This window comes from Dasypus novemcinctus, chromosome 5 (assembly GCF_030445035.2).
Source record: "Dasypus novemcinctus isolate mDasNov1 chromosome 5, mDasNov1.1.hap2, whole genome shotgun sequence".
Classification (NCBI taxonomy): Eukaryota; Metazoa; Chordata; class Mammalia; order Cingulata; family Dasypodidae; genus Dasypus; species Dasypus novemcinctus.
In genome coordinates this window covers 112,022,968-112,043,346 of record NC_080677.1, presented here as the reverse complement: position 1 = coordinate 112,043,346, position 20,379 = coordinate 112,022,968, and positions in this window count along the sequence as shown.

Here is a 20,379-nt window from a genome sequence, read left to right as displayed (position 1 = left end):
GTGCTGATGTGTGCAAGGAGTGCCCTGCCATGCAGGGGTGTCCCCTGTGCAGGCGAGCCCCACATGCAAGGAATGCGCCCCATACAGAGAGCTGCCCTGCGTGAGAAAAGTGCAGCCTGCTCAGGAGTGGCGTCACACACATGGAGAGCTGATGCAGCAAGATGACACAACAAAAAAAGAGACTCAGATTCCCGGGCCACTGACAAGAATAGAAGTGAGCACAGAAGAACACAAAGCGAATGGACACAGAGAGCAGACAACTGGGGGTGGGGGGATGGGGAATAAATAAAAAATCTTAAAAAAAAAAAAAGGATTGGGGTAGCCATAACATCCACATGCACATGAAGAGGCAGAGCAAGGTGGTTTAGAGAGCCGGACTAAAAGAGACAGAGATAGAGAGAAGAGTCACACAAGGAGAGAAAGGGACAAGAGAGGTGGAAGAGGAGATGTTTTGACTCGGCTGGCATTCAGTTCTGGCCCCGAACTTTTTTTGTCATTGTTGAGCTAGTTTGACTGTGTTTCTGTTGCTACCAACCAAAATAGTCTTAACTAAAGCAGAAAGGTAAAAACTTAGTCGCATGAGATAGGTATGAAAGCTAAGAGATTACCGACATCACCATGGTACTGGGTCTGCCACTCCTCACCAAGTCAATGCCTAAGACTCCTATTCGTTGAGGGATGCCAATTCTACCTTCTAACATGCTTCTGGGGAAATACTGCACTGACTCTCCTTCCCTGATGCTTTTTGTACCCCCTGGCTGAGCTCTTATCTATACCAATGCATGGAATTATAAAAAAGATGTAGCAAGCACCTGTAATCTAAGGGGAGTTTATGAGCTCTTGACTTCCTCCTGAAATTGCAATGAATCTCCCTTTCTTAACCAGAATCTTCCAGGATTATCAACCAACTATGAGCCTGAAAGTTTGAGCCAAACCCCGGTGCTTTTTAGTCTTGGAAAGCTGTGTGTACCCAAGTTAACTTAACTGCTCCATGAGTTGGGTTTGGAAAATTTAAGGTTTCCTATGGTTACCAGTTCCCAGTGTTTTAGGCGGCTAGTAGAAGAGCAGGCTGTAAAACGCTGGTGTCAGATCTTTATTTATAGGGAAGAGTTGACTTTAGAGCCTCAGGTCATTCATTCATTCTCTCATAATTCATGATCATATATCTTCTAAAACATGTCATGTATACAAATCCATTGGTTAGAAGAGTAATAACAACACAATAACAAGTTTAGACTCCAAGAAAGACATATAGAATTATTCTGACTAGAGGGGACAGTTGTTAATCTAATCATATGCTCTTAAATTGCTTGCTCTTGTATCCATTACCATCAATACTCAAAGAAAATACCCTTACAGGTAATGAGTCATCCCACTGTGGATTGGAAGTGCTTTCCTCTTACCAGAAGTTTAGAATATTTTCATTTGTCACATCCTGTTTCATAAGGAACCAGTGGTTGCAGAGTTTTCCAGAGAAAAAGTGATGATTCAATGCAGTGGATGAACGTCAGCTCTCAGATGGAGTGTGACACAGGTACTTTTCCTAGATGCATGTTTATCCTCAGCCAGCAGTTCCTGCATATTAGATCACACTTTCTAAATAACAAGCATCTAGTGTACAAGCCAGTGTGTGCAACTTGGCTGATGTACATTTAAATGCTATGATGCATTACAAAGTGCTACATGTCACCACAGGTTGTGTTTGCCTCCATCATGGCTTAGGCTGACAGGATGCAACCTAACAGGATGTGGCAAGCTGGGAGATGTTTAATGCATCATTACGTGTCCTGCCTGCAAAGTAGTGTGTTCTCAGTGGGAGCAATGCATTGCAACAGAGAGCCCTGCTCTCAACCAGTCTTGGGTCAGTCAGTGGTCTGGAGAGAGCTGGCTGCTTAGGTATTGGGCTCTTTTCACACCTTAGAAACCCCCGCTCAGTTCTAAGTTGCATTTTGCCCAATTCTTTCAGCAATTGCTTTCAAAAAAGAAAGCTTATCAGCCTCAACCTAAAGCTACCTCTGGGAAGAGATAAGCGTGGAATTGTACTTGTGTGGTTAGAAATTAGGCATGCTGGAGACCTTAGCATTTCCCTCTGACTTCTGAAGGCTCTTGTGAGGGCAACTTCCATATCGACCCTGCATATGTTTGCCAGGCTTGCATTTCACCCTGAATTTGATCAAGTCGTTAATACCAAAGAGCCTACAGAGAGCTGCTGTTAGCCTAGATGTTGCCATTTTGTGAATGAGAAAAAAGGCATCACTTTTTCTACTGGATGCCCTAGTAAAGGGCACAGACTGCACAGTTTGACAATAGCCACTTGTCATCTAGACCCATCAATTGGCCCTGGTCACTCTGAAAGGACCTTTAAACTGGTTCGTTCCCAGAAGCCTTCCTGGGTCAAGATATCCCTTCTTTCTTGTCCTTTGGTGTTGTCTCTTGATCAGGCCTATCTCCATCCAGGGCCCACTTCAGAGAAAACTCACACGGCAGTGAAGGGGAACTTTAGAATTCCACGCTGCTCCAGAAACCCACTCGTTGATGGCGTAACAAAGCATACCCAGGACACACCCAGGGCACCCAGGACAGCAAAGTGAATGTGTGGAGCCTCGGTGAATCACTACTAATAAATGAGGTGCTGGTGTTTATAAATAATTTGGTCTTCCAATGATAAAATACTGTTTATTAAAGAAAAGTGGAAAAGTACAGAAAGTAGAAAGTGGGAAGCAGACTTGGCCCAATGGATAGGACGTCCTCCTACCACTTGGGAGGTTCGCAGTTCAAACCCCGGGTCTCCTTGACCCGTGTGGAGCTGTCCCATGCACAGTGCTCATGCGGGCAAGGAATGCCCTGCCACGTAGGGGTGTCCCTTGCATAGGGGAGCCCCACACGCAAGGAGTGCACCCCGTAAGGAGGGCCGCCCAGCGCGAAAGAAAGTGCAGCCTGCCCAAGAATGGTGCTGCACACACGGAGAGCTGACACAAGATGATGCAACAAAAAGAAACACAGATTCCGGTGCCACTGATAAGGACAGAAGCAGTCACAGAAGAACACACAGCGAATGGACGCAGAGAGCAGACAATGGGGGGGAGGGGAAGGGGAGAGAAATTTTTTTTAAATCTTTTTAAAATTTTTGAAAAAAAAGAAAGTATAAAGTAGGAAACTAAGATGTCCTATATTCCTACCACTCAGAGATTACTGCTTTGTATGTTTTCTTCCAACTTCTGGTGTAGACATATATGCATTAAAAACCTCCTGAGATATGTATATATATAAATATAATTATAAGGAACTGAGGTGGTGCAATTGACAGGGAATCTCTCTCCACATCAGGAGTCACCAGGATCGAATCCCAGTGAATCCTAGAGGAATCCTAGAGGAATCCTAGAGAGAAAATGAGAAGAGAAGACAACACAGACAGCAAAATCAGCAGGGCAGGAGGAGGGGAAGGGGTGAAAATAAATAAAAAAATAAATCTTTAAGGAACTAAACATAATTATATATATAACTTTTGCCCTTCTTAATGTCACATTGTTAACATTTCTGCATGATTTGGTAGCACAGGAATTACTAGGCAGAGGAGCACAAGTAAATCATGTGACATGAATGGTCAAATTAAAAGGCTGTTGTCTTGGTTAGAAATCTTAGCCACCTCTCAGGTCAGTGAAGAAAAATCCATCATCTTCTGAAGAGGACACAGGTTCATTTCAGGAACTAACTCACGCTGGGTGGAGGCTGAGTTCTACTCCTGCTTCATTCTCTGAGTCACTAGGACAATGAAGCCCCGGGTCTCAGATTCCACCTCAATAAAATGAACTTTAACAGTGATTGCCTCCAAGATTTCTAAGAACTTGTTGAGAGCTTGCAAAACACCCAGGATGGGTTCCCAGCCTTCTTCACACCTGCCTCCATCATTCTTGGCTTTCCACAGAAACCGGTCTTTATTTTTTTCTACTTTATTAGAGCAGTTGTAGGTTTGCAGAAACATCAAGTAGGAAGTACAGAGTTCCCATATACCCACCTCTCACTCACACAGTTTTTCCTGTTACTAACATTTTGCATTAGCTTGATACTTTTGCTACAATTCACGAAACGATATTATAATTACAGAAGCTGGTCTTTTGAGGTGATCAGTTCTTCTGCAAACTGGAAAAAGGATTCTCAGGTGAGTAGAGGGTCAGGAGCAGAGGTGATGGGTGACTGACAGTGGGAAATGTTATAGAAGCTTCATGCTCTGCTCCATTTCCTAAATTCTTCCTTAATTCCCAAAGACTTTTCTCAAGAGAAGTTGGGAGTAAAGCATAAACTTTTCCTTTAAACTTGTGCTATTCAGGAGTCACTGTTCAATAGCCACACTATTTGAATAGTGTGGCTATTCAAATTTATTAAGTTAGTTAAAATAGAATACAATAAAAATCCTGTTCCTCAGTCTCACTAGCCATATTTCAAGAGCTGCATTAGCTCCATATGTGTATATAGAGCATTTCCATCATTACAGCAAGTTCTATGGACAGTGATGCTTTAAACTATTCCTAGAGAAAGAAGAATAAAAGCATACTTCTGGGATTCTGGGGTTTCTATCAAAACTGTATTAGGAGAGAAATTTGTTTGAAGCCTTTCATTTTCTCTTAAAAATTCATGTGACTTTTTTCATAATATAATATAAATGAGTTTGCTTGCATCTTAAAACAAAACAAAACCTGTTGAACAAAATTGACAATTCAGAAAAATGTTGGGTTTATCCTGTGGGTTTTCACATTACAGTTGGAAGAACAAGGCCCTTGAGGCACTGAGGGTATTGCTCTCCTCTATCATCAGTAGTGAAACTTCCTGCCTTTCGCAACCACAGATGAGGGGAAGGGGCCGTTTCAATGAAGTGGTTAGTAATTAGGTCCTCATAGTGATACATGTGCAAACCCTTCACAAAGCCTTTCCACATACCCCATGAAGCACTTCACATGCACTGTGAAGCACAGGGAATATTTAGGGTCATTTCAGAAAGTCCTTCCCATTTAAAAAAATTATGCAGTGACAAGCCTGCCTGGCAAAGGAGACACAGATGAACTAGCTAATCAGATAACAGCATCCTGTTCTATCACTGAGATCCTGGCATTCTCTACTAGGATGCTAATCCCAGGGAGGTAATGTCAAGCCCAGTGTTGAGGTTTGGTTGTCCTAGGTCGGAGGTTTTTAAAATCACTAGAAAGGCTACAAAAGTGTAAATTCCCCGAGAGTCTGATTCAATCTGCAGTTTAATTATATTAAACTGAGTAACTCTCTTCTATTACATGTGGCTCCTAAGAGCCACACTTTCTAAGCACCTACTTTGTGTTGGACACAGTTGGGAGCTTTGAAGATACAAGGTAAATAATCATTAGTTTTTAGAATCCTAGGATTGGAAGCAACTTACAGAAGGCATGGGATCCACAATAAGCCTTAAGTGAATTCAGTTTTAGTCTACAGACTGACCGCAGTTCCAGTGTCTGAGATTGGGTCTTTTGTGAATGATTTGGCTCATCTTTTTTTCAAGGCAATGCTTTTGTATATCCAAGGCTCCTTACTCAGTCTCAACAAGGAAGACGTCCAGAATAATATGAAGAAAAAATAAAATTTGTCCAGAGAAAGGAGGGGGCCTTGTTGGGACTTATGACTGCCAGTCCAAAGATATTAAGGAAATCAGGTTAATAGTATGTAAATTGTCAGAACTTTGCTTAGTTCAAATTCCTTATTCTGCAGTTGAGTTTTATTTCATCTTTATCTGTGCTCAGGAGAGATGAAAAATAGTTAATTTCTATTTTTTTTTAAACTTGTCATAACTTTTAAAGTCTTTGTGTAGACTTTTAGCCCAGACTAAACCATCTATTTTGTCTCACCTTTCCCACAGATGCTATTATTCAACTGGAATTGTTGTTTGTTTGTGGAGCTTCTCCAATTTATCCATGCCCATTCTAGGGTAAATATGCTGGACAAAATAAAGTCCTAACTCATGCTAGAGGGTTGGATTCAACCAAAATTGTACCAAGTCCATCCAATTTCAAATGGCCATTTTGTTTTTCTCTAACTTGGGGCCTAACACCTGTTTTTCTATTATTTTTAACCCTGACCGTGCCCCTCTATTAAGATTCTCTCAGCATTTGAGTGTTGCAAATATATCATACATAGGAATTGTTATTGCAAATATTTGTTTCAGCTCATTAACAAAGCCCCTATGATGCAGCCTGACTGCAGTTTTCTATTGTAACCATGTGGTAGAGCTAGCCCCAGGGTGATGCACAGCCCAGCCACATTCCTTAACGATCCTCTTAATTACACAGTTGGGTTAACCATTCTGTCTAAAAAATCTGCTTCGTAATTACAAAATCACCAGCCCAGCCAACCATGTTGACCCATGAATTGCTTGCATTCCACTGTGTCCTTAAAATGTGCACTGTCTTCTCTCCAAATGACGGGGAGGCTCTGGAAACGGGTGAGTATGGGATGCAGCTGCTCCTGTAATAAACATCTCTACCTCTCTCTGCCCAGGGATGCTTCACCGCTGGCTTCATCCTTCATCTCCCGTCATCCTTTCCTCTGCAATAGCCTCAAGCCCACGAGGGATCCATCCCCTCTTTCAAATCCGTCTACATAAAACTAGTTGCAGTAATTTGACAAAAGGCTGAAAAAGTAATTATGGCCCCTCAGGTGATTGACCTGGTTCTTTGAATGCAGAGGCTGTTGAAAATTAGCGCTTAATTTACTCCTATCACAAGCCAGATTTGTATCATCAGCTCCAAAATCAACGGGTAGATACATAGGTGAGTTCTGGGGCACTGGCTCCCAGCACAGTGCCGGCGCATAGTGCCGGCGCATAGTACAGTCTCAGTGGATTATTGTGGTTACATTATGGTAAATGGAAAACCTGTCCAGTTCTCAATTTCTTGCTACCTCACATCTTTACACTTTGGAGGCTAGCTTAACTTGTCTTGACTGCAGGGTACATGCAGAAATCTTGAGACCCAACAAACAGATGCACATCTTGATATCACAGAGCTACTTCTTGACTGTGTGATGAGAATTCCAAGTATGCTGGGTGACTGCTACGTGTTCTTTCCTTGTTTCATGCAGGGAATCATTGTCTCCCCTTGTGCTGCAAAAAGATTGCAAGGGTCCTTTGGGAGCTGGTGGCCCCCTACAGCCATGGGCATGGTGAGTCCTAAAGACTTGTGCCTCAGTCACCACCTCTTCTAATGGAAACCCTGTTTTCTTGAGCAGAGCAGATAGGCTAGGAGGTTTCATCTTGTGATATATGATTTGAATGAAAAGGGAAGGCTCAAGCAACAGAACCCTCACTCATTGTGGTAGGAAAGCAAAACAGTACAGTTTGGAAGAGTTTGACAGTTTCTTACAAAGCTTAACCTAGTCTTACTACATATGCAGCAATCGTGTTCCTAGGTATTTACCTATTTGATTTGAAAACTTATGTTCACACAAATGTCTGCATATGAATGTTTATATTAGTTTTATTCATAGCTTCCCCAAACTAGAAACAACCAAGATGTTCTCCAACAGGTGAATGGATAAACAAACTGTAGTACATCTGTACAGTGGAATATTACTCAGTGATTAAAAAAATAAATGAGCTATCAAGCCACAAAAAGACATGAGGGGACACTAAATGCATTTTGTTAAGTGAAAGAAGCCAGTCTGAAAAGGCTAAATATAGTATGATTCCAATTATATGACATTCTGGAACATGCAAAACTAAACAGCCAGTAAAATGATCAGTGGTTTCCATGAGTCCAGGGGGAGGCAGGGAGATATAAATAGGTAAAGCATGGGAGATTTTTAGGGCAGTAAAATTATTCTCTATAATATTGCAACATATATTACACTATACACTTGTCAAAACCCATTGAACTTTATAGCACAAAGAGTGAAACTTAATGGGTTAAAAAAAAAAATGTCATTTAGGAGGTCAGGGGATTCCAGGAAGAAATGCAGATTCTGAAGAAAGAATTTAAGTGTATTACAAATTATGAAACAGCCTCACTAAAAAGGGCAGGAGGAAAGAAGCTGACCTAAGTAACTATGGAAATGAGCAGAGTTGGTAAGATTGAAGGCAAAAGGAATCATTAATAAGCACATTCTCCAGTTGATAAAATTGATTCCCAATGGGGGGTTAACAGTGCTAATACTGCTATACCTGTATACCAAAACTGGACAATTAAGTAAATGAATGGTGGATCCTGGGAGCCAAGTTTCTCACTTTTAGAGTGGGAATTTACATATAAGCAAAAAAGAGGAGACTAGAGTGATCTATGTAGTAATGGATTAGAGTTGGAGACATCGGTATGAGCTCATGTTTACCTTAATATGGATATGATGGTTAAATATAGAAATATTTATAGATACACGTATATACATGGGTTAGTATATACACATATGTTTTTTGTTTTTTTATTTTTATTTTTAATTTTTTTAGATTTTTTTAAAAAAATTTTAATTTTATTTCTCTCCCCTTCTCTCCCCCCACCCCCCACCCCACTTGTCTGCTCTCTGTGTATTCGCTGAGTGTTCTTCCGTGTCCACTTCCATTGTTGTATTGTTGTCATCAGCACCAGGAATTTGTGTCTATTCTTGTTGCATCATCTTGCTTTGTCAGCTCTCCGCGTGTGCGGCCGCCACCCCTGGGCAGGCTGAACTTTCTTTCGCACTGGGCGGCTCTCCTTACGGGGTACACTCCTTGCGCATGGGGCTCCCCTATGCGGGGGATACCCCTGCCCAGCACGGCCCTCCTTGCATGCATCAGCACTGCGCATGTGCCAGCTGCACATGGGTCAAGGAGACCTGGGGTTTGAACTACGGACCTCCCATGTGGTAGGTGGACGCCCTATCCATTGGGCCAAGTCCGCTTCCTACACATATGTTTTTGCTCTGACTTCTAAGGAGGCCTAAAAGTAATGACACTGAACACAACTAGCACCCAGTTTTGATTTCTAATACCATTCTCCAATTAAGGGAACCATAGCTCCTTTGGTAAAGTGGCTGATTCCAGGACTGTGGCAAGAAATACACAAGATGAGCTTGAAGCATCTTGTAGGCTTGAAAGTAAGGAAGTGCTAAAAATAAACAAACAAAAAAGCAACCAAAAAAAACTTTGGTAGGATATGTAAAAGAGCACAGGAGCCAACTGAAAAAGCTCCCAATGGACAAAACCGCAACAATTTGAGCAACAAAATAAATACAATAACAAAATAATAAAATAAACATCTAGGAACACAACTGGTATAAATTAATAATTGAATAAATTAATCACTAGGGGGAGAAGAGACAAATCTCCTGTGCAGAAGAGCTCCAAATTATTGACGTAGACACTCTTTCACCCAGGAGGGAGAGTGGAATTCCCCACTCCTTTAGTATGCAATGTGCCTAGTTACTGTCCTCTGAAGAGTCCAGCATTGAAAGGCGGGAACAAAAGAGCAACTTTCCAGTTGAGAAACCTGACAAACACTCTCTCAGCCAGGTGATCAAGGTCAACATTGGTAGTCACAATTCCACACCCACAGTGGGTACCAAAGTACTATTTGACGTGATGGAAATGGTACTTTATCCCTGGGGTCCTCCTCCCGATAACCCATAACCCCAGTCTTGTCAGGAGAAAAACACCAGACAAATTCCAGGTGGGGCATCCTACAGTGTAGCTAATACTCCCCAAAACTGTCATCAGAAACAAGGAATGTCTGAGAAACCATCACAGCCAAGAGGAGCCTCCAGAGACACGACAACTAAACATGATGCCGGATCCTGGCTGGGACCCTGGGACAGAAAACAGACATTGGGTAAAAAACGAAGGAAATCTGAGTAAACTATGGACTTTAATAATAATGTTTCAGTGTAGGTTAAATAATTGTAATAAATGTACCATACTAATGTAAGATGTTAGCAATATGGGAAACTGGGTGCAGGGTATATAGGCACTCTTTATTCTCTTTTCAATTTTTGTATAAATCTAAAACTATAAAAGGGGGGGAAGGCCTGGGGTCATCAGGGTTACCATCCTGATGTAAGATGTCCCTCATGACCCCATATTTGGAGACCTGACTGCTCTTCTGTTTCACCCTCCTGACCCCTGGCTGGGCCGGCAGGACCAGCTGGTATCCTCGGTTTGCTCCCCCAGAACCACACACGGCTCCGGAAGCTGACCTCTATGAACAGCACCAACCGGTCTCCCTTGCCCTTTGGCTTCTAGCTGGGCTCTGCCAGTGGAAGGCACTGGCAGGAGAAGGACAGAAGCGAGTTTGGAATATTGGTTCCTTTTTTGCCCCCACTGCTGGCTTGGGCTGGTGGAGACTGCTGTACCACAGCCAGGCTCTGTCCAGGTGGCCCACGCTCCGGCTTTCTCAACCACTTCTTCCTTCAGCCTAGCTGGGAGCTGCTGCTGTTTGCTGCCCTGGGTATTTTACCGTTACTTATTGGTGTCTTTTAACCCTGAGCACTCATTAGATTCATCTGAATCTCCCCACTCGAGTGGGCCACCTGCACCCTGCCTCTATCCTTCTGATATTCAGGGCCTGAACAGCACTAACACTCCCTTCTGTGCTTGAACTTACCCTGACCCCTTGCACCTTCACTAGGCACAATGCTTCTCCAAGGAAAGCAGGAGAAACTTGCCTCCCACTTGCCCTCTTGGAGCCCACCCTAACTGCCCCCAGTGTCTTCACACCGAGTAGAAGGAGTTTTTCTCAACAAAAACTAATAGTGAATAGTACTCTCACTACTTATCGAGTCATCACTGGAAAACTGGGGGTCTTGCCACATGCACCCCATTTCTAACAGTTTTTACTGATAAAAATTAAATCATTAATAAACCTAAAGAAATACACAATACCATTTTTATAATCTCTTCTCATTGTAAAAGTAATGTAACTTCTATAGTGTTAAATTTTTATAATAAGCATGTATTCATATATTACTTTTATAATTATAGGACTCTAAAGAGATTAAAATAAAAATAATATATGCTTACTATTGAAAATTTGAAAAAGTAGGAAAAAAATTAAAAGGAGAAACTAAAAATGGCCCAGGCTTAGGAAAACAAAACAGCAGCATGGAATGGTTGAAAGGAAGTGAGAATTTATAGTTTTAAAACTGGCTCCATCACTTTTTTTTTTCTTTTTTCTTCCTTTTTTCTTATTGGAGAAGTTTTAGATTTACAGAAAAATCATGCATAAAATACAGAGTTCCCATAGACCACCCTCCTACTAACACCTTGCACCTGCGTGGTACATTTGTTGCAGTTCATGAAAGAACATTTTTATAATTGTACTGTTAACTATAGCCCATCATTTACAATAGGTTCACTGTAGTATACTGTCCTATATTTTTCTTTCTAAATTTTTATTCTAGTTGCATATATATATACAACCTAAAATTTCCCCCTTCAACCACATTCACATACATAATTCTGTGCTGTTAATTACATTCACAATGCTGTGCCACCATCACCATCATTCATTACCAAAATTTTATGATCATCCCAAATAGAATAGGTACAATTTAAGCATTAACTCCTCATTCCCTACACTTACTCCCAAACCCTGGTAACCTATACTATAGATTCTGATTCTATGGGTTTGCTTATTCTAATTATTTCATCTGTGAGGTCACACAATATTTGGCCTTTTGTGTTTGGCTTATATTTCACTCAACATGATGTCTTCAAGGTTCATCCATATTGTCACATGCATCGGGACTTCATTTCTTTTTATGGCTGAATACTATTCCAATGTATGTATATACCCCATTTTATTTATCCATTCATGGGTTGATGGATACTTTCCACCACTTTTCTTTTTTAAGATTTATTTATTTATTTATTTATTTCTCTCCCCTTCTCTCCCCATCCCGGTTGTCTGTTCTCTGTGTCTATTTGCTGCGTCATCTTCTTTGTCCACTTCTGTTGTTGTCAGTGGCATGGGAATCTGTGTTTCTTTTTTTTGTTGTGTCATCTTGTTGTGTCAGCTCTCCATGTGTGCGGCCTGTTTCCTGGGCAGGCTGCACTTTCTTTCACACTGGGTGGCTCTCCTTACGGGGCGCACTCCTTGCACGTGGGGCTCCCTTACGCGGGGGACACTCCTGAATGGCAGGGCACTCCTTGCACTCATCAGCACTGCACATGGGCCAGCTCCACATGGGTCAAGGAGGCCCGGGGTTTGAACCGCAGACCACCCATGTGGTAGACGGATGCCCTAACCACTAGGCCAAGTCCGCTGCCCACTTTCCACCACTTTTTATCTGTAACCTTGCAGAAGGCACTTAGGTCTTCAGAGCACCATTTGGCACATCTATAAAAGAAGGGATACCAATACTTCTCTGGCTGTATTGTGGCAAGAATTACAGATGCTATAAGCATTCCCTTTAGCACAATGCTTCATACAGAGTGCACATGAGTAAAGAAGATCTGGGTTCACATCTCTGCCATGCTTGTTACTGGATATTTGAACTTGGGCAGTTAGATACCTCTTTAACTCTGTAAAATTGGGGTAAAAATGATTACTTCCTAGGTCTAAACAGGGTAATCTGTGAAAATACTAGCTTAGGGAAAGCAGATGTGACTCAACCAGTTGGGTACCCGCCAGCCACATGGGAGGTCCCAGGTTCAGGTCCTGGTGCCTCCTAAAGAAGACATGTAGCTGCCTCCCCCAGTGCAATGAGCAGATGCCACAAGCCAGCAGACACCACAGTCCGCTGGGAGCAGATGTGGCTCAGGCCATTGGGCACTTGCCTCTCATGTGGGAGGTCCTGGATTCGTTTTCCGGTGCCTCCTGGAGAAGGAGAGCAAACAATGAGCAGACAGATGAGAGAGCCGTCTTGGGGAGGGGAGGGATAAATAAAGAAAAAAAAGTAAATAAATAAAATCTTTTTAAAAAGAGCTTGGTACAGTGTAAAGCACATGGTAAGCACATTGCATCGTAGCTGCTGCCTTCATCTCCTCCATCCTCATCTTCTTCATATCTTCATCAACAGCAGTCATCATGTTAGGGAGGTACGCAATTCTAAAGTTACCCACCAGGTCTGGTCTTACAAATAGGGTATTTACACAGTCACTGAGACCTGAGGGAACCAAATTGAGACCCTTGCCCCCACTTAGCACATACTCACTCTCCCCCAAAGTTACACCTTCAGAGATAGGTTTTTTATGTTCAACGCTGCTGAAATGCAACAGGGGCACCAAAAGGAATTCATTCATCACTGGGCTTTTAGGAGAAGCCCTCCCTAAAGGTATGGGGACTGAGCCCGTGCCACCCCTAACTTCCCCAGACCAATAATAGCCTTAAGTTGGTAAAAAGCAAAAATGTAATCTGATGGAAGGAGCAAATGGGGATGGAAGGTGGGAAAGAGGGTGATAAAGGGGAAGTGTTAGGAGATGCTGTCCTTTCTAATTTGTCTAAGCAACAGGTAAAGTTTTGCCAGCATTTTATTTATTTTATATTTATTTGCTTGTTGCTTAAGAAACTCGTATGTCATTTTCAATGAGTCAGGAACTGTTCTAAGCACTTTACAAATATTAAGATTGATGTGAATATACAAATTTACAAATAATCATTTCGTTATTTGTAGGCATAGGAGTCAGGCCATTTTTTACAACAGCAGATATATATGCTCTTTCTTTTTCCTTCCCTTTCCTGGGGCCCAGTGAAACAGCATTTGCTCACCCAACTGCATGCCACACATTCATTTATTCTTTCAAGAAAGATTTATTGAACCCCTTGAGTCAAGGAATAGGTGCAATCCTGGAGCTTGTATTCCAGAAGAGACAATGAACAATTAATGATCCCTATTTATTCTAAGGAACCCGGCATTTCGGTACAAGGAAGTTTATCAAATCTTTCTGAAAACAGGTTTTGAAAAATGAGAAGGTGGCAAAAACCCAAAGATCTAGGTTTGGGGACACCGTCAATCAGAGGACAACTCAAATGGGATGGTCAGAGGCTCCAACTGTGACCACATCACACATTTGCCTGGGATCAGCCCGGGTTCCCTGTCTGAAACCTGAAGACACTGTAGGGGCTCTGGGTAAGCAGTGTCTTTCCACCTGCACCATATTTCTCCCTGAACTCTTAGATATGGTGTGTGCCCACACAATTGCAAAGCTTGATCCAAGCTTCAGGGTATTGCTGAGCCCAAAAGCTGTGCTGCTTCAGAACTTCCTTATCTCTTTATCTCCTGTGGAGACTGTTTCAACCAGCCAGAGGGTTACCAGGGATGATAAATTTTCTTAGGAAAATCATATTAAAGTTCAATTTGTTAAATCAGGCTCCCGATCTTATCTATGGTGGGCACTTGTTCTAGCAGCGGAAACAGGAGGTGATAAATCCTTTAGGCTGAGTCCGCAGATGGTTATCTAACAGTGTGGATGAAATCAATGGGGAAGTCATCTAAGGAATGTACTTGGGTCTTATATAATACCAGGCTGTAATGTTACTTGATTAGATTGTAATCATTATTTTCCCCCTTGTGTGTGTGTCAATTCAATAACAAAAGCTTCAACACGGTAGGAACTTTCCTCTTGGTGAGAGCAGCAGAAATACCTGTTACCTATGTCCCTGATTCCAAGACCCAAATTCAGAAGCTTACTGTACAAAAGGGTTTCCTGGAAATTTTGGACGTGAGGCTGGAAAGGAAGGTTTTGTGCTGCTAGTGATTGTTGCAAACCCTTTCTCAGAGAGACTTTGGTGCTGAGAGAGTATCAAGTGGGGGGAGTATCTCCCTTTTAGGGGACTTCCTGGGTGGGTGGGACATCCGGTTAACCAAATGAGTGGTTTTAGTTAGCTGGTGAGGACTGGCGTTTGCCCCATTTATAAGAGCTGAGTACATGCCATTTGCCAGGTACTGCGCTGCACAGAGAGGAGAGGCTGCCTGAACAAGGTATTTCCTCCCCACAGGGTCAGGGTCTAAGGCAGGGTCAGCCACATCTGCTGCTCTATCCCTCTACCCTCCACCTGTACAACCTGGGCCCTGAGAATTGTTTTTTACATTTTTAACGGTTGAAAAAAATCAGATGAAGAAGAATATTTCATGACATGATACTTACATGAAATTCAAATTCGTGTTCATAAATAAAGTTTTATTCAAACATAGGCATTTCATCCATTTACATAGTCTGTAGCTATTTTCTCACTACAAGAGCAGAACTGACTAGTTATGACAGATAATGTATCGCCCACAAAGCCTAAGATATTTACTATCTGTCTCTTCACAGAAAAGTTTGCTGAGCCACCTTCTCATTCCTTCACTCTCTTCTGCAGAAGGTTTTCAGTGTTAATCACCCATCAGTTTGCTAAGAGCTTCAATCGGCGTACGTTTAGCACTTTGCTGCAGACAAAGCATGCCTTGCCCGTGTGGAATAGATAGGTTTGCATGTTCCCAGGACATCTTGTTACCATTGAACACATAGGCATTTTCCCACTTCTTTACTGAACAGGCCAGCCTCTGCCACCAAGGAACTTCAAGCATCCATGAACACCTATAGGTGGGTTACTGTAAAAACAGATTAGCCTTTGACTAGGATTTTTCTTTGGAATAAAAGAAACAAAAACTTAAAAAATTAAAATAAAAAAATAAAACAAGAGGAAGCTGTGGGACCTTCCTGAGCCCCAGCATCCTTAAAGAGGGAATATGTTTGGGTGGCAGATGGCAAACCTCTTCAGGCATCTCACATTCCTGGGATCTTTGAAAAGATACTTTTCATATATCCAAGCAGTTGATCTTTGATTGTATTTCTACCTGTTCAATAACCGGGAAGAAAAAAGTATCCTGTTTCTTTTAAATATGTGCAAAATATCTCATCCTGACAAAAGATCCTCGTGATCAAAGGAGGAAAAAAAACAAAAAACAAAGACAAGCTGGGAAAGGGAGAAAGGAAGAGAGAGGAAAAAAGAAGGGAGGCAGAAGAGACAGAGAGAGAAATGAGGCATCTCAGATACACCAGACTGTCAAAGAAGAGGCAAGCACAGAGAGAAATGATAGCAATAGGAGATCATTAACATCTGGAATTCACCACTCATCACTTCTTGGTTCAGTCTAGGTGAAAATGTTATGAAAAGGTCTATTTTGCTTAAATCCATTCAATTTCACAACAGTTGAGAGAGGTACCAGGTATAACCAATTCCATTTTAGAGCTATGGAAAATGAGTGCCTAGTGTTCGATGACAGTGGTGCAGAGATCCAACCCCCGGGCCTGTTTGAGATTGAAAACATCTGTTTCCCTGGGTGCGTTTCTTTACCAGTTCATCCTTTCACCTCCAGAGGCAGTTCCTGCTTCAGGTTAATTATGGGCTTTAGTGCTGAGGTTCTGCCATCAGGAGAAAGAAAATGTTTACAAGAATCAAAACCTTCAAACTCTGGAATCAATTCTTTAAAGTGTTTCTTGTTTTAAATACTGAAGAGCAGAAATGCTCTCTATTCTTAAAGAGAAGTACATATCAAAGGCAAGAGTTAAATCCGCAGTTACAGATCAGTCATTTAAAAGTTTCCCACCATGGCTGAATTTGGAATTTGCAGTGAGCAACATGTCTCATATCAATTACTTTGGGTTTCTTTTAAACTCCATATTCCTGAGAATTTGACAATGTAACAAATATGTTTCCCCATAATCACGTAAGTCAGCCTAATATTCTTATTTCGCTTTAAAAAACAAAGACCCTAAGATAGAGAAATGGCTTTTCTTGTGGTCTTAGCAAAGTTAGTAGAAGAGGCAGTATTTGAAAGTATAACTCTGGAGTTTCTGCCTTCTGCTTAATATTGTTCTTGACTGAGGAGTCGTGATGCAAAAATGAATAGTAGATTAGGCAGACACATTCGTTGTACATATATATACAAATGTGTAAATAAATATTACAGTGTACATATATCTGTGTATATCTTTCACAAACACACAGAAATACTCACACATACAGAAACAATAAAAAATATTTTAAACACTTTCAATCCCACCTTCCAGTGAGAACTCTGTTTTCCTTCTCTTTTACTCACACTAATTTTTTTCAGGACTAAGAAATGCAGGGTAGAGCTAAACCCCATCCTGGTGGAGATTTTCAAGCATACCAGGAAACTGAAAAGCCTTTAGTGTGTTCTTAAACATACATGAAGTTGCTGTCTTCCCTCTCTCCTTGAGGATCTCTTTTGCTACATCTGCTCTGAATGCTAGATGCCAAACTGATTTTACTCTACTTAGAAACAAGCAGAAGAAAGTAATGCATTTTTCTGATTACAGTTGAAATCATATTAAATGCAAACAATTTAGAAGATTTAAAAAAAAGGGATTCTTGAACCAATGCCAGAAAGAAGCATTATCTCAGTTTGCTCAGCTCAAAGATTTTTTGGTCTCCTCAAGATGACTCTCGTATGACTCCCAAAATGGGTCAGGTACCAGTTTACCTGATAGAAGGCAAGCCGGGAAAAAGAGGTTGGATTGGGAAAGCTCCAAGGTATATGTGGCCATCTCTTCCACTGCTCCTTGACTCTTTGGAGCATACCCCAACTGTGACCCTACAACAGTCAGGCTCTCTAGGCCAGCCTCACTTGTCCTGCCCCCCAATCTCACACTCTGCAATTCTAGTATCTTTTCACAGGTTGAACTGGCCAGACAGCAGCAGATGGGTTGTTCTGGAAGCAGAAAGTTTATTAGTGGATTGATACATCTGAAAGAGAAGGGAAAGAAGGATTGGGCAAAGGGAGAAATTGAGCTGTGACACAGTACCACCAACAGTTTCAGTCAACCTTATGGGGAGCTGTGAAGATGGGATAACCTTCAGAGCTGTGCCAGTTGAGGAACGAGGGCCTGATTTTTGAACTCCATGTTGATCTATCTTTGAATGCAGGCCACGCTGGAAAGGGGGTATGCCTGTGGGTAGGTGGCCCTCCTTAGCCCTCTGACTGCTGCCTGCAGGTCCTGGGGGGATCTTGGTAGTGCATCACAGCATCCATCACAAGCATCTTAAGATAGGCACTGATAATCCCAGCAAAAACAGAAATTGGGTAAGGAAGGGGAATCCAATAGACCCAGAATCCTTAGTTCTTCTAGCTCTTCCATGCAGTCCTTTGGCAGAAAGCTTGTTACATTTATTCAGCAGGCTCTGCAAGATGCAAAACAAGCTGAGAGATGGAAGCACAAATCTTCTTGCTACTAGTGACTGTACAAACACTGACTCTGATACAAAGGGATGTCCATTAGCAAGGGGGAGCCCAGAGATAGCTTTAACTACAAGGGAAGAGCCTGATTCAGAGTGAAATGTCATTACAGTCTTGTCACTGTCTCAGGGGATGATGCTTTAGAGTTCATATTGGTTTAACTCAAAGCCTCTCTGGGAGTACAGTAAGCAACAAAGGGCAAATTCACCAAGATTTCAATGAAAGTTGAGCCATGCTGGGTCACTGCTCCCTCAGTGGCTCTATCAAGGTAAGGGCAACTTCTAGTTCTTGATTTAGCTGCTCTTCCATCCAACTTGACTGGAACCTGAATTCCCAGCAACAATTTGATAGATGCTCATGAAATGGGGCTGCACCTAGAAACGAGAAGCAGATGCACGGGCGAATACCTTACCACTCTGAGTTTGCGAATATCCTTTTCCAGATCTTCACTCCAGCATTTGAGGCTTGATCTACATGAGGTGACCCAGATTCTGGCATGAATCTCCTGCCCTACAAAGCTCTAAGTAGGATGATTATGGTTGCAGAAGGTCCAGATTAAATTAAGCGTGGAGGGCTGCCCTGTTCTTTTCAGTGATGACCTTTTAAGTCATGAACAACTAGAGAGTTGGATGCACTGTTGGAACTGAGCATAGCAACGGGCCAGATTTGCAAGTTTGTATGTCAAACAAATATATGAATGGGAAACCTCTGCATTCATTCTTTCAACAGATGTTTTTGTGGACCCACTCTGGACTGGTCTGCAGTGCATTAGAAACTACAGCTATGAGTAGGCTAATACATGAACTTTTCCCTTGAGGGCTTCACAGTGGTGAGGAAGGTTAGTTTAGAGAAAAGGAAGACAGGTCTAAGACCAGGCAGAAAAGCATGGCTGCAAAACACATGGCCATGGAATCCTGCCTGGAAATCCCCTGGGGGAAAGACCCCCCACCATGGAGGCTGCTGGAAGAACTTTTTAAGAACCCCATTTGTAATGCCTTCTCATTCAGGGTCAAGGAAAGCCCATCATTGGGCCCCCTGGGGGACAGATGGGTGGGATAATCAGTCAGAACAGCAAACATCTGTTTGCTTCCCTAAAATTAGCAAGGGGAGGAATAATTAATAGCTTAATAAAGATAGCCAATTTCTCTCTACCTAAAGAAGCCTGCATCTGGAGGTTCAGGTGCATAATCCTGTTTCTCAATAAACCACTGGCTTAACTAAACTGGCATGTTCTTAAATTCTTCTGTGTAATATAGCTAAGAGGAATTCTTTTTTTTTTCCCCAAGACCTTCTAAAGATTTTATTTTTTTGTTTGTTTGTTTCTGATTTTATTTTTTTATTAATTTTTTAATATTACATTCAAAAAATATGAGGTTCCCATGTACCCCCAGCCCCCTCACCCCACTACTCCCCCCATAGCAACATTCTTCTCCATCATCATGACACATTCATTGCATTAGGTGAATACATCTCTGAGCATCGCTGCACTTCATGGTCAATGGTCCACATCATAGCCCACACTCTCCCACGTTCCATCCAGTGGGCCATGGGAGGACCTACAATGCCTGGTAATTGTCCCTGCAGCACCACCCAGGACAACTCCAAGTCCCGAAAACGCCTCCACATCTCATCTCTTCTTCCCATTCCCCACACCCAGCAGCCACCATGGCCACTTTCTCCACACCAATGCCACATTTTCTTCGATTACTAATCACAGTAGTTTATGAATAGAATATCAGTAAGTTCACTCTAATCTGTATTCTATTCCTCCATCCTGTGGACCTTGGATTAGTTGTGTCCATTCCACATCTATGTCAAGAGGGGACTTAAATTCCACATGGATGCTGGATGCAGTCCTGCTTTCAGTTGTAGGCACTCTAGCCAAGAGGAATTCTTCACCTTGACTTCCTCTGACTTCAGAGGTATGTTCTGGAATCTTGTGTCAACCATAGTATTGGGTGGGAAATTGGTGTAGAGTAGAAAGGATAAGCAGGTGCCACTCTCAAGCACAAATGACCTTGACTACTTGATGTAAACTCTAGGTTTCTTCTGGGGGGTAGAGCCCTGTTTTGAGCCTCAGAACTTTGGACTGGAGCCTTGATATTCTATCTGGCACTTGTGAAAATCCTCCCGCCTGGAGTTAGGTTCTGACAAGGATGGATTCCTTAACCTTGAAACTGCCATCTCTCTATCTTCAGGCATCTCAGCACCATA